This window comes from Mauremys mutica, chromosome 11 (genome assembly GCF_020497125.1).
Source record: "Mauremys mutica isolate MM-2020 ecotype Southern chromosome 11, ASM2049712v1, whole genome shotgun sequence".
NCBI lineage: Eukaryota > Metazoa > Chordata > Testudines > Geoemydidae > Mauremys > Mauremys mutica.
The window spans coordinates 2,135,482-2,149,059 of NC_059082.1; the positions used below are offsets into that span (position 1 = coordinate 2,135,482).

Below are 13,578 nucleotides of genomic sequence, written 5' to 3' on the forward strand. Positions count from 1 at the left end.
GCAGAGCGGCCCCCTCGGCATGCCGCCCCAAGCACGCGCTTGGCACGCTGGGGAATGGAGCCAGCCCTGCATCTGAACCCACTGCCTCCTCAAAGTGCCAGAGTATGGGCCCCTCACACACTCTGGCCACCCCCTCCAGTGTGAGGTGCACCCTGCCACTCACAACCCTCCTCTCCCAGTGTGAGGCAACCCCCCCCCCGACAGCCCCCTCCCAGTGTGAGGCAACCCCCCCACAGCCCTCTCCCAGTGTGAGGCAACCCCCCCCGACAGCCCCCTCCCAGTGTGAGGCAACCCCCCCCCACTCAGAGCCCCCTCCCAGTGTGAGGCAACCCCCCCCCACTGACAGCCTCCTCCTAGTATGAGGCAACCCCCCCCCGACAGCCCCCTCCCAGTGTGAGGCAGCCCCCTCCCAGTGTGAGGCAACCCCCACTGACAGCCCTCGCCCCACTCACAGCCCCCCAGCGTGAGGCGCCCCACAATCTCCTCCCCAGCGTGACCCCCCCCACAGCCCGACCTCCCACTGACAGCCCCTCCCGGGGTTAGCCGCTCTCCCTCAGCCGCCCGCGCCGCGAGGTGCCCCGAGCCCGCGCCGCTCGGCGTTGTCCCCCGCGCGAGGCCCCGCTCCTCCCCGGCACCGTCCCGACCCCCTCCCCCGGCAGGGCTGCGCCTGCGCGGCGGCCCCTCTCCCATCCGGGTCCCTCCGTGCGGTGTAGCAGGTCGGTAGGCGGGAAATGGCGACTGGCTGCTGAGCGGCTGCGGAGCCCCGGCGGCGGTGTAAACACAGCGGCGTCCGCCCGGCCTGGCCGCCGGGGCCCCGGATACCGGGGCCCGCCTCCTCGGCACCCCGCACCCACAGGTAGCTGACACCCCCTCCCAGCCAGCGCGGGGTCCCGCCCGGGATCGGGGGGAGCCAAGGGGGCTCCCTCCCAAAGTGGCCCCGGAGGAGCCCCCCCCGCTCCGGGCCTTGCCCTCCTTTACTAGCGGCCCCCCCCGTGTAAACCCTTCCCCGTCGGGGGCTCCTCGGTCCCGGGTGTGAGGAGACACCGCTTCCCTGTTCGCCCTCCCTCCCCACCTCAGAGGCCACTCAGCGAACCCCCCTCCCGAGAGGGGCCCCAGCCTCCCCCCCGCGCCCCCCTGTGCTGGGGGGGGCGGCTGGGGGACTGTCACCTCCCCCCGGACACCCCCAGCCTCCCCCTTTAGGCCTAGGCCTATGGTGAGACGACTCCGCCTAGAATCCCAGATGCCTCCCCCCAGCTGCTCCCCCATCTCCTTGCTGCCCCCTGGTTATTCCGGGGGGATGGGGTGTATGGTTAATGCTCTGATTTGGTAGGCTGCCTGGGTGTCCTGTGGGGGGTACCCCCCTGCTGCTGCTGGCTTGTCTGCATCCCAAGTTGGGTTTGTTTAGGGGGCGTAGCTCTCCTGGCTGCATCCGAGTCCGTGTTACACACAAACACGCGCACACACACGGGGAAGTGTGGGGAGTGCAACACAGGACGTGCCTGTTGCTGACACTTGTTGCAATTATATTGGGGAGTGAAGCACTGGCCATGGCTGTGGGCTAACTCTTAAAGTAATAGCATGGGATGAGCCTGTCCTGGACTTAATGATGATGTTGGGGAACACTGTGCCCGTGCATGCCTGTCACTGACTCTTATTGCAGTGATATTGGGGAGCGCAGTGTCAGATGTGCCTACCCTTGATTCTAACAGTAGTAGGAATGGGATGAACAGTGCCAGATATGCTTGTTGCGCTGTCTATTGGTAATAATAACGGGGAACATAACCTTGGATGTGCTTGTTGCTGACTGTTATAGGAATAATATAGGGGAGCATCACTGGACATTCCTGTCACTGTGACTATAGTAATATTATTGGAGTGATAGACAGCCTTGTAGCCTTTTACAGTAATTAATTGGGGGACTGCCACACTGGATGTGTCTCGCTCACTATGATAATATTGGGGACCACTGCATAAGATGTCCCTGTCATGGAGTTTTATCATAATATTGGAATGCACTGCTGCACTGAATGTGTCAGTTGCTCACTTCTATAATGTTGGGGAGTGGAGTAGTGGGTTTGCCTGTTACTCATTTTACAATAATACTTGGGACTTCATCACAGAATGGATGCAATAGTCATGTTTGCAACAGTTTTGGTGGGCTCTGTGTCAGAACTGACTATCACTCCTTTTATCATAATACCAAAGAGTGCAGTGCTGGCTGTGTTTGTTCCATTTCATAATGATGATTTTGGGGGATGTAGTTCAGTACCTGTCTCACTCTGTTTTATTAGAATATTTGGTTTCACAACTTCACATATATTTATGGTTCATTTTTAAAATAATACTGAGGATCACAATGCCAAATGTGCATGATTCTTTCCTTTTTTTGATGATAGAGTACTTTTCACTCTTATAGTGCTGTGGTCTATGAGAGGATCTCAAAGCACTTTATATATATTAATTAATTCTTGCTCTGTTGCTTCAGGCAAGTCACTTAACTTCTTTTCTGGTTTTCCCATCAATAAAATGGGAATAATAATACCTCACAGGGGTGTTGTGAGGATTAATTAGTTAATGTTAGTGAAGGGCTGTGAAGATGAAAAGACCTATGTTATATATTATTATTAAAGTGTCATGACACACTGAGGTAAGCTAGTTATATTGTACATGTTTTACACATGGCTGAACTGAGGCATAGAGAGGTTATGACTTACTCAAAGTTACACATTGAATGTTTGACCGTGGCAAAAATTAAACCCTGGAACCTTGATTCTTACACGCTGTAAGCACTAGAGAACACTAGTGCTTTTACTTCTGTCTAATGGGTATATTATAATATTTTCTCAGATGTTATTTGTACCAGGAAGTGTTGTTATGATTTTGGTGAAGCTATTAATTTTACTTAGTTTTGGTTTTGCACCATATGTCTTGCCCATTTGTAGACTTTAAAGATATCATGGCACTTTTTGTAAGAATTAGGGGTGTATGCCCCAGGGTTCTGGACAAATTGAAATTCAGGTAATAATTACATTTTGCCTCTCTAAATTCTGTTATTCCTTCCAGGATATTTACACTGCATTCTTCACTTTCTTCGCTAAAGTATTGTTTGGCATTCTGGTCAAGACTTGATTGTCTTCCCACTGACTTCTGGGGTTCAGAATAAAGTTCCTAATCATTACTATGTACTGCCTCAAATATTACTGCATTTCAGGGATTTGTCTTTAGATATCCCTTTCCTGTCCCACACAGGTTTTCAAAGTTGTAATGTTTGTAAAGTTATTGGAGATCTCTTGTTTAAGGGTATTATAGAAGTTGAGGATATTATTTTGTAAATGTCTATGCATTTCAGTAACCTAAAGGTAACTTTACTTCAATAGGGTGTAAATTTCAGCTGGAGGGAAAGATGGCACTAACAAGTTACTGTGAAAAAAGTCTTACTTTGTTCACCACAAGAATGACATAATGACAAAGCTTATTTTCGGCATAGCCAAGCTGAGTGGTGTTCTTTGTTTCCTTTTTAATTATATTATACTCTTCAGCTATTTAGCACCCATAATTTTACTGTGTTTGTCAAGTGCAGTCTATCATGATTCATATAAGTGCTTATTTCTTTTCTTGACACAAGTTAGTGAAATTAAGGTTGTGTCACTAATAAAACCAAGGAAATACAAAATTAAGACTGAAATTGAGACTGAGGCCTGTCCTATTGTAACTGGTAGGTAATGAAGCATGATTTATTTATATATAAAAGAAATCACTGTTAGGAGACTTTGCAGTAGGGCTGTAACAGGCACAGCTTACACATGGGATGACAGCAAAAATGTAACCATTGGCTCTTGTAAATTTCAGTGTTAATTTTGAATAGTAATTATTTTTAATCAGAATTTTTTTAAGAGGGGGAGAAGAGGATCCCAAAATAAGAGTTTAAGAGTTGAAATGTATGTTAACGTCATTTACATTTTAGTTTTTAGAGTAATTGAGTATATATTTATTAACAATGTATTTATGAGCAGATGGTAATGGTTTCTTTGGATTGTTTACGACATTCACAGACAAATTGTCTGCTGTGCCCATATACATAGACTGTTTAAAACAGGTTTCTGGTCTCTCCTGTTTTACCGTCCTTGAGAGCCCCATGTAGCAGTGACCCTTCATCTAGCTGAAGACCACTGGACATGACATCCTCTGGAGCCAAACTAAAGCTACTCTGAGGAGTTGCCTGGAGAGGTTTCTTAAGTATAAGATGATGATTTCTTCACCATAGAGACACGGTATTCTAAATCTAAAGAACTTTTAGCTCTTGACTCCATGTTGCGTGAAGGACCAAATTCTGTCCAGAAGCTATATCCTTTGCAGGGCAGTGCTTTTTACTATTTCTAGACTATTGAACAGTTCTTTCAAACACAGATTTAAGAGACTTCTGTTTCTTGTTGTTTGGATGGGGCAGAGTTGTGTACTGTTTGTTATTGGAAGACAACCTGCAACTTTCAGAAGTGAAGTAACGTGTGCTCATGGATTTTTTTGGCTATTTCCCTAACTTCCAGTCTGTTCATCCTTGGAACTCCTGGTCCTATCCATCTTGCTGCCAACTGGTGTGCTTACTATTTCAGCCTGGCCTCCCCTGACCAGCCAGTGAGTATCTCACACAATTTATGGACTGCACTGATGTCAGAATAGGACTTTAATTCAGGCTTTATGACAGGCTGCCAAGTTTTCTTCCCTCTTGATTCTACTCCCATTCCTTACTTTGTCTTAGGAGCATTCCTGTTGACAAAGTGCTGTTGTGATGCATGAACGGCTCAGACACTGATGCTCCCAGCTTTTACTATCCCAGGAAGAGAAAGACTAACCCTGAATCAAATTCTGTTCCTTCATGTAGTAGCACTTTGCATTACCAGTCATTAGAAGGAGCTTTTCTTTACTATTCCACATTCTCCTAATCAAATTCGTAGTAAGTTATCATTAAGGATGGACTTTTTAGTTGGGAGAATCCTTCTCTGATTCGGCAGCGGAATGGTAAATTCTCCCTAGAAGCTTGATCAGTAAAATAGAATTCTGGTTCACATTACCTTTGGCATTCAAAATGTCAAGCCCTGTAAAGCATTTTTAATATTGTAGGTTATTATATGCTAAAATGTAATGCCTATTGCCGAGTAATGTTGTATTGATTTGTATTGTATTTTTAGTTTTGCTTTTCATAGATCAAGCTATTTTAAGCAAATCAGTTGATGTATGGTTGTTAAACTGTATATATTGCCACTACTTTAAAATACAAAGTGGAAGATCTTTATTTTTCAACCACTATTGAAAAATTAAGAGAAGATCTGTACACTTCATGGATCCCCTACTGTGATCACTTAAAAAAAATGGGATTGGTGGATGTTCCGTTGTTGTCATATTTCATTTTATGTTAAGTGATTTCCATAAAGTCAGTTTCAGGGATTAGTTCAACCTAGGCTTTCTTAGGGTTTGCCTACATTCAGAAAAGATAAATCCAGATTAATTGAAGGTATGAATTTAAAGTGAATTAGTTAAACCACATAAACCCCTGTGTGGATGCTCTTATTCAGAATTAAAGTGACCTTAATTTAGTTTAGGAAATTAATTAAAATAAACTGAAGACAGACCTCTTTAATTCTGAAAAACTGCACCTTCACAGGAGCTTGTGGTTTAACTAACCCACTTTAAATTCAAACTTTCAGTTAATTCAGTTTAGTTTAATTGAGTGTCCCTGTGTAAACAAGCCCTTAGTCATGTGTAAAATATTATAAGTGGCTTTGGTTTTACCTGGTTGTCTCAGGAAGGAGATTTGGGGAGATAGGATGGCCCAGTGAAACTCCATTGAGTGTCAGGAGACTGGTGTATTCCCAGCTCTGTGAATGACCAGCTGTGTGACCCTGAACAAGTCACTACCTCTGTGCCCTGATCTGTAAAATGATTTATCGTAGTTTATAAAGCACTAAGATCTATGGACAAACCTCTGTGATGCAGAAGTATAGCTGATGCTGAAGAATATTCTCACTACCAGCAGCTGCATGTGATTCCTTTTATTGTAGGGGAAAATTTAATGAGTGTAGCTCCTGACAGAGCTGGTTTTATGAGAACCTAGCCCCCATCAATCAGGCTTGCTAAAACTAACATTAAATACAATGCTTAACACCTCCCCCCCCCCAAATGTTGTGGCAGATCTAAGTGGGATCCACTGTCTAAGGGCTTGTCTACATGTGAAATGCTACAGTAGCATTAGCTGTAGCACTTAAGTGTAGACACTTATGAGAGCAATGGGAGAGGTTCTCCACCTCCCTGAGAGGCAGTAGCTAGGTCAATGGAAGAAATAGTCCATTAACCTAGGGCAGTCTATACCTGGGGTTAGGTCAATTTAACTGTCACTCAGGGTGTGACTTTTTCACCCTCCTGAGACACCTACATAGGTTGATCTGATGTAGGAGTGTAGACCTGGCCTAAGTTTTGTGTAGACAGACAGTATTGGTCAACTATGGAAAAAGTAGGACTGCCATAAAAAATTTCTTCCAGAGCTCACATTCAGACTTCCTATTAAAAGTTGGAGAAATCAAGCAAAAGATACAAAGAAAGCATAAAAACTAACTCTTTGTGAAATTTCACACTGCTCTTCATAACAGAGCAGGAATTTATGCCTCATTTTAAGCCCATTTTACTGTGCGTACTAACTATGGAGTTGTTACCAGGCATCTCCATAATCATGTGGAACATAGGTGAGGAAATATTGGTACAAGCGTAAGGGTTTTTTTTTTTTTTTGGTTCAGTTTTGAATTTGCAATACTTATTTTGCCTTCATGTAGTTTAATCGGGTATAAAATTTAGTGAGATGCCTCTCTCATGATTAAAGGAGCCTTCACCTCATTTAAAAAAACAAACAAACAAACACACACCACAGTTTTCAGGTCAACAGTGAGTTTCACTTTGCAGAATTTGATGCTCCCGGATGCATGCTGCTGTTAACCATCTCATCCCAAAAACTGCTGTATAAAATTAATTTAAAAAAGAATGATAGGAATTTCTAAATAAGTTTAGGATTGCCTTTACTTCATGGGTAGGCTCCAATATTTATTGCTTTTCTGTGGTGAGTGTGAAGTTGTCAAGTGATCAAGCTGGTGATCTACAACACGTTTGGACTTTGTGGAATATGCAAGTACAGGAAGGCAGGCAAGTACACAAGGCCAAAATTAGGCCTAAAAGACTAGACTTTAAAGGTGTAATATTATGTCGTTACCTATGTCAGATTAGGGCTAAGCAGTTGTTCCTAGTGTGAGCTATGCTGACCAAGTTAAAGCTTTGACAACCATTTGCTAAAATTCAGTTGCTTAGACTTAAACTGAGTTCAGAAAGTATTAGCTAGATTGAGGTAGGTTACTCAGTCTAATATCACATTTGTAAATTCTTGTCTACAATAAAACTATATGATAGCTGCAGGTGCTGAATATTTCTTAAAATCTGTCCTAAATTTGTTTAATTACCCTGTGTAATAGATTCTTACCTCACCTATTGTTCAAACACTGAAGGCAGTAGAAGTGATCTTCCATAAACTGCTACTGCTGGTGGTTTTGAAGTATTCTCTTCTTGATAATCTGGTTTACTAATGTGAAGCACAGTTAAAACTAGCATATCCCAGCCTTCTTCTCTTGGTTTAGTAATCTGTTTTGCCCCTTCATTCCATCTGAAGGGTTTTGCTCCTGCCCCTCCCTCCAAGTAGCTCCAGCTTTCCTGCTGGTTGGTAGGGAGAGCTTCTTCCCCAGCTCCCCTCTGGATTCCTTCCAGTTCTCTCTCCTCTTTATCCTTATATCTCAGTGCACTAGATGACAGGTTTGCTCAACTTTTCTAGCCCTTGGTCTCCTCACCACTGAGAGGGCAGGAGGCTTTTTATAGGAAGGACTGCCCTTGGGCTATAATGAGGTGCCTGGTCACCTGACCCAACCACTGGCTCAAGCCCAAATCCATCACCTGGGGGGGCTGGGCCCATCTCCCTTAAAGGACCAGCCCAAACTGTGGTATTCTGGTTGTTTGGAGCAATGTGCACATGCTGTAGCGCGTGTATGTATAGGCACACGCTTTATTTATACATTTTGAAAATGAGAGCTTCTATCAGAATAATTAAAAAAGCATAGTTGTGAAAGAGTTACATTGCTTCTGTGAGGAAAAGGATTAGAACTGCCTGAGGCCGTAAGTCAGTTTTCTGGGAACAGCAGACAGGAAGTTAACAGTAGGTAATATATAGATAACAGAAATAGCTATTAAAAAGTTTAATATATTTACAGACCTTGTCTAGAGTAGATTTAAAGATGCGACATTAGATTGAATTACCTAACTCAGTCTAGTTAACACCTTTTAAAACTCTAATCAAAACAAAGCAATTATACTTTTAAAAACTGGTTTAGTTTAAACATGATTGAAAAACACCCTGTTTGCCCATCAAGACAGGGCCCATGATTTTTAAAGGAAGTGAGCCAGGAAGTTATTTGAACCTTGACATTTTTAGTGGACATTCTTAAAAGATCAGTAAGTTTGGAAGAAACTTCTGAGAATTTTAAAGTGGCAAATATGATTCCGTTGTTTAAAACAAGTGGCAAAAAGTTACTTGAGTTTAGGGGTATTGTGCTAACCAAACTGTTGGAGTTATGGGGAGGTATTTCTGCTTGATAGGGAAATTCAGTTAATGTACTGTAATTAGGTTTTAAAAAAACATACCATAATGTTCAACTTCAAAGATTAATAACCAATATAAATGTGTCCTGGACCAGTGCATGAAGTAGGGTTTCAAACTGTAAAGTGGCTTGAGATCAGGAAATAGAGGTCTGTCATAGATGGTTCCCTACTTTTAGAAGTTAAAAAGCTGTTCCAAATGGAGTGCTCTTGTAGCCTCTCTCTCCATATATTTCTTTCTTCTTCTTTTTGTTTCAGGTGGCAGCAACATTAGAGATGGAGTTGTGACAAAGTGTGCTCCTGCATATGCACACTTTTCCAGTGGTAGGGGCAATTTGAAACTGGCCTCAACTACACACAGATTTTATACTGGCATAACTATTTCAGTTAGGGGTGTGATTATTTTTTTACCAAAATAATTATACTGTACAACCCCTAGTAAGGACACAGTTAGACTGGTATAGATTATTCATCTTGCTGTATAGATAGCTATAGCAGTATAATCACTTTTATACTGGTATAACAGCATCTGTGCTGTAGTCAGTTGTGCAGTTTTAACTATACCAGTGTAGTTAAATTAGTACAGGGGTTCTCAAACTGTGGGTTGGGACCCCAAAGTGGGTTTTAATGGAGTCACCAGGGCTGGCCTTAGACTTGCTCAGGCCGAGGGCTGAAGCTAAAGCCTGAGCCCCACTGCCCGGGACTGAAGCCTAAGACTGAAAGCTTCAGCCCTGGGTGGTGGGGCTCAGACTTCGGCTTCGGCCCTGAGTGGCAGGGCTCAGGTTACAGTCCCCGCATTCGGGGATGAAGCCCTCAGACTTTGGTTTCGATCTCCCACCCCCCCATCCACCACTGCTGGGGCAACAGGGCTTGGGCTTAGGTTCAGGCTTTGGTCCCCCTTCTTGGGATCGTGTAGTAATTTTTGTTGGCAGAAGGGGTTCGCGGTGCAATGAAGTTTGAGAACCGCTGAAGTAGTACAACTTTTGTATGCAGAAAAGGTGTGTGGATAGTGTAAAACCAGTTGGCCTCATGCTTCTGTGGCTGCTTTCAATCAGGAAAGCACTATTCCACATGATGATTTGATCATTCTGTGAAATTCCCACACTAAAAATGAAATAATAATAGTTGGGAGGTTGTAGGAAAAGATTTTGATGATTCTGCACCCAATGTCACATCTCCTTAACACAAAGTAGAACAACTGAAATGGTATTTTTCCTATTTTCAGATTCAGAGTACAAATTAAAAACTACAGTGTCTGACTGGGACACTCCATCTGAATTAGTGACATCTTAATTTGATATTCAAAATGCGCATGAGGTCTCAATCAAAGCTCTGCAGAATTGATTAATGCATTTTTCAATCTGTTTTCCCTCAATCTCCGACTTTTAAAAACATGTTTTTTGGAGTGTTCTACCATTGTTGTCTCTGATGCCATCAGCTACTCTGTCTACTTGTTATCAGTTATAAGTATTTGAAAATAAGGGTGTTGTTTTTTATAAATAATTGGGATTTCTGAGCTTGCTGTTGGTGGGTAACTATCTTGCTAAAAAGGGTCCACATTTGTGACACTTACACCACAATTGAGTCTTATGGCCAGGAACAGAGGTTGGAGAAAGCGTTAAAACATGGTACAGTTAAAATGGCTTCTTGACATGTTTTTGTCAGTAACTCTGAATTGGGACAAATTGTGTTAAATGTTTAAAACAAACTGTACCTAGGCTAGAATGCACTTTTTAAAAAATCATCCTTCTTAACTTGTCCACATTAGCCAACTAAAATGTTAGAAGTCAGTTGTGTTGGACTTTATTCAAGCATTATTTCCAAGTTTGGTTCCAAGCCCACTGTATACAGGACCTAAGAAGCTGAAAACTAATGTTTAACATTCTTCAAAACTGATTTAACACTTATGGACTTGTGTACATGGGCTTGTCCTACATGCAGGGCTTGTCTATGCTGCCCTGCAGTTCAGACTATGGGGTTGTGAACAGCAGTGTGCACCAAAGTACTGCCCTGTCTGGACACTGCGTGCACAAACTAAAAGGTTCCTAGTTCACATTAAAACATTAAACATGTTGATGCATTTTGTTATTCACACCTGCAGTGGTCTGAACTGCAGGGCAATTCAGGCATAGCCTCAGTAAAATTAATCTGAATTAACTTTCAAAGTGGTAGTTAGACCACACTAAATCCCTGTGTGTATACTCTTATTCAGAATTAATTCAATTGAATTAAGCTAAACTGAATTAAGGCCACTTTAATTCTGAATAAGAATATCTACACAGAGGTTTAAAGCAGTTCATCTACTTTAAATTTAAATTCACACCTTTAATATCATTTGGATTCATTTTCCTGAGTGGCCTTGTATAAAAAATCCCTTATGCTTTTTTTTTTTCTTCAGTCATGATGTATAGTGAAGAAGAGCCTGAAAGAGATGTTTGGGTGAAAGGAGGTGTTCTTCTTATTTACATGAGAAATATTAGGAATTTCAAGAATGGTCTTGCCTGGTTTTGCTGGTGAGCTTTTTAAGAATTCCCAAAGATGTTTATTGTGAGCTCTCACGCCTTAATTGAAGAGGCAGAGGTGATGACTGCCTTTTGTTCCAAGTATTTGTTAGGTAGTGAAGTTAATAGTTAACAAAAATGAACAAAAAAATCTGGCATATTAAACAGTCTGACTATCCTTTCCTGTCTTATATGCTCACTTCTTGGTCTCTTGTTTCTTATGATGTCACAATTTCTCTAGCTTTCTAATTGCCATAAAGTCTCCTATGTTAGAGAAGACCTGAATTTCTAATATGAAACCCAGAAAGCCTCCCCAGTTCACCTTCCCCCCACAGAAACCCCCCACCTCCCCAGCAAACCCACAAGTCTAACAGCAAGGTCTCCTTTAAATGTCATAAACAATAAAGAATCCAAGTCCATTTTTGATCCTTGCAGGTCACTTTTACCTTTACAATTTTGTACTGCCATATGAATATATATGCATCAGTATATTGTATACAACTGTGTATAAGGATGAAAAATAATGAATTGGATGAAACTTGAAAATATGAGATGATAAAGATTATTTTTTGTTATGGGTGAAGGGAAAGGAAGATAAGGATTATTCACTACCTTATTAGAATCCAGAGGATTCCTGCAAACAGTTGTATCTCTTACTTTTATATAAATCACTCCATCACTGCAATCATCCTTATAGTCAAGGAGGACAAGACTAGAATCCCTTTGGAGCCCGGCATCATTATTCCTTAAACAGCTGCTTACTCCAGGGGGAATTGAGCATCACTGCGGATGCCTAGAATTCATGTTCCCCGCAGATTTCTTTGCTTTGCTGCAGAAAAATGACTTCTGATGGAGGAGCAAAAGGAAGCTGCAAGAGCTGCCATGCACCCCTCCCTGGCAGCACAGGCAGGTTGGTTCGGGCGCCCGGAGCAGCCAATAGAGATGTAAATCATCACTGGGGGTGTATGAAGGGACGGGCAGTCGTGCATGAGAGAGAGAGAGAGACACTCTGTCCCTCTTGCTCACTACTGCTGCACGCTCAGCATGGAGGGGCAGGCCTTCACGGTGTGTCTGAGGAGGTAGGTGTGGCACAGACTGTTCCCTAAGGCAAAGCAGAATGTCGCAACCTGCCTGCTTAGTGAATTGTTCCCATTGTCTTTGTGAATTCTCCCAGGAGTATAAAACAGGTGTAAAAGTTTTAAAGCTCCTTTACATGGCCAGAGTGGTATAAAGGACAGTATGGCTTTATAAATGCTTATGGTGCATTAGTGATTAGAACTGGTCTACATTTTTGGACTGAAAAAATTTCTCATCGGAATGTACTCTATGAACTGTTTGCTACTGATCTTTCTGGAGATGGTCAGTTGCCAATATAAATTGTGAGTTTGATTCCCCAGCCCTCACTTGTTCTTCAGTTGCCTATGATGTAACACTGTGCATATGGATGCATATATTTGTTGACTACTAACTAGAAATAAAAGGTCAAACCTAGCTACATTTCTATTAGGCAAGGGGGCTGGGGGATTTCCTTTAATGCTCCCCCCTCCCATTCTTCATCCATTGTATTGTAGTTTAAATAAATTACCTAATTAATAATTGAAACCAGTGTGATTATATTGTGTTATTTTGACAAAATATGCAGAATATTAAAATGTGTGCAGAATTTTTAATTTTTTGGTGCAGAATTCCCCCAGGAGTAACAGCTGGAGTGGTTGCTGATGAGAGAAGCAAGGCATTCCATCTCTTCCCCCCCTCCCGGGGTGGGGCCTGTCTCCTTGAAAAATCCAAGAACCACATAAATTCACAAGTACTGTTTGCATCTTTTAGGGCTTGAATACACTGGCAACGTTAAAGCGCTGCTGTTGCAGCGCGTTAACGTGGCTTGTGTAGTTGCGGCACAGGGCTGAGAGAGAGCTCTCTCAGTGCTCTAAAAAAACCATCTCCACGAGGGGCGTAAGTACCAGAACTGGGAGCCAGGTTCCCAGCGCTGGTGTACTGTCTGTACTGGCATGTTACAGTGCTGAAACCTGTAGCACTGGGGGGGGGGGGGGTTTCCCACACCCCAGAGTGAGAAAGTTGCAGTGCTGTAAAGTGCCAGTGTAGACAAGCCCTTAGTCTTGCAGGTCTATCCTAAAATGTTAACTAAAAAATCCCACAAGTTACACATCACACTAAAATACCAGTTTGTTTACATTTTTAGCTCTTGAGAATGTCTGTGTTGTATAGAATTAATAATAGTAACATTTAATAGTTCTCTAGCACCTCCTTTCTGAGGAACTTTTTAAACTTGGTCACAGAAAGCAATGGCAACTTGCCCTTCTTCTCTTCCTACAGACTGGATAAAATTTTCCCCTGTAAGGGTTTATATACCGCCAATCCAATTGTGCTATGGCAAAAG

The 13,578-nt window shown here is 42.6% G+C and overlaps 1 protein-coding gene across 2 annotated transcripts in view; it reads left to right on the forward strand.

Moving 5' to 3' along the window:
* Window positions 1–520: 520 nt before the first annotated feature.
* The window catches only part of CTDSPL2 (CTD small phosphatase like 2), a 63,970-nt gene continuing 50,912 nt past the window's right edge, over window positions 521–13,578 (forward strand). Inside the window, exons 1-2 of one of the 2 annotated variants that reach the window (XM_044980380.1) lie at window positions 521–856; window positions 4,545–4,632. The gene's annotated coding sequence lies outside the window, so the exon portion shown is untranslated. The remainder of the gene's footprint in view (window positions 857–4,544; window positions 4,633–13,578) is intronic. The other variant, XM_044980379.1, reaches the window with a different exon arrangement.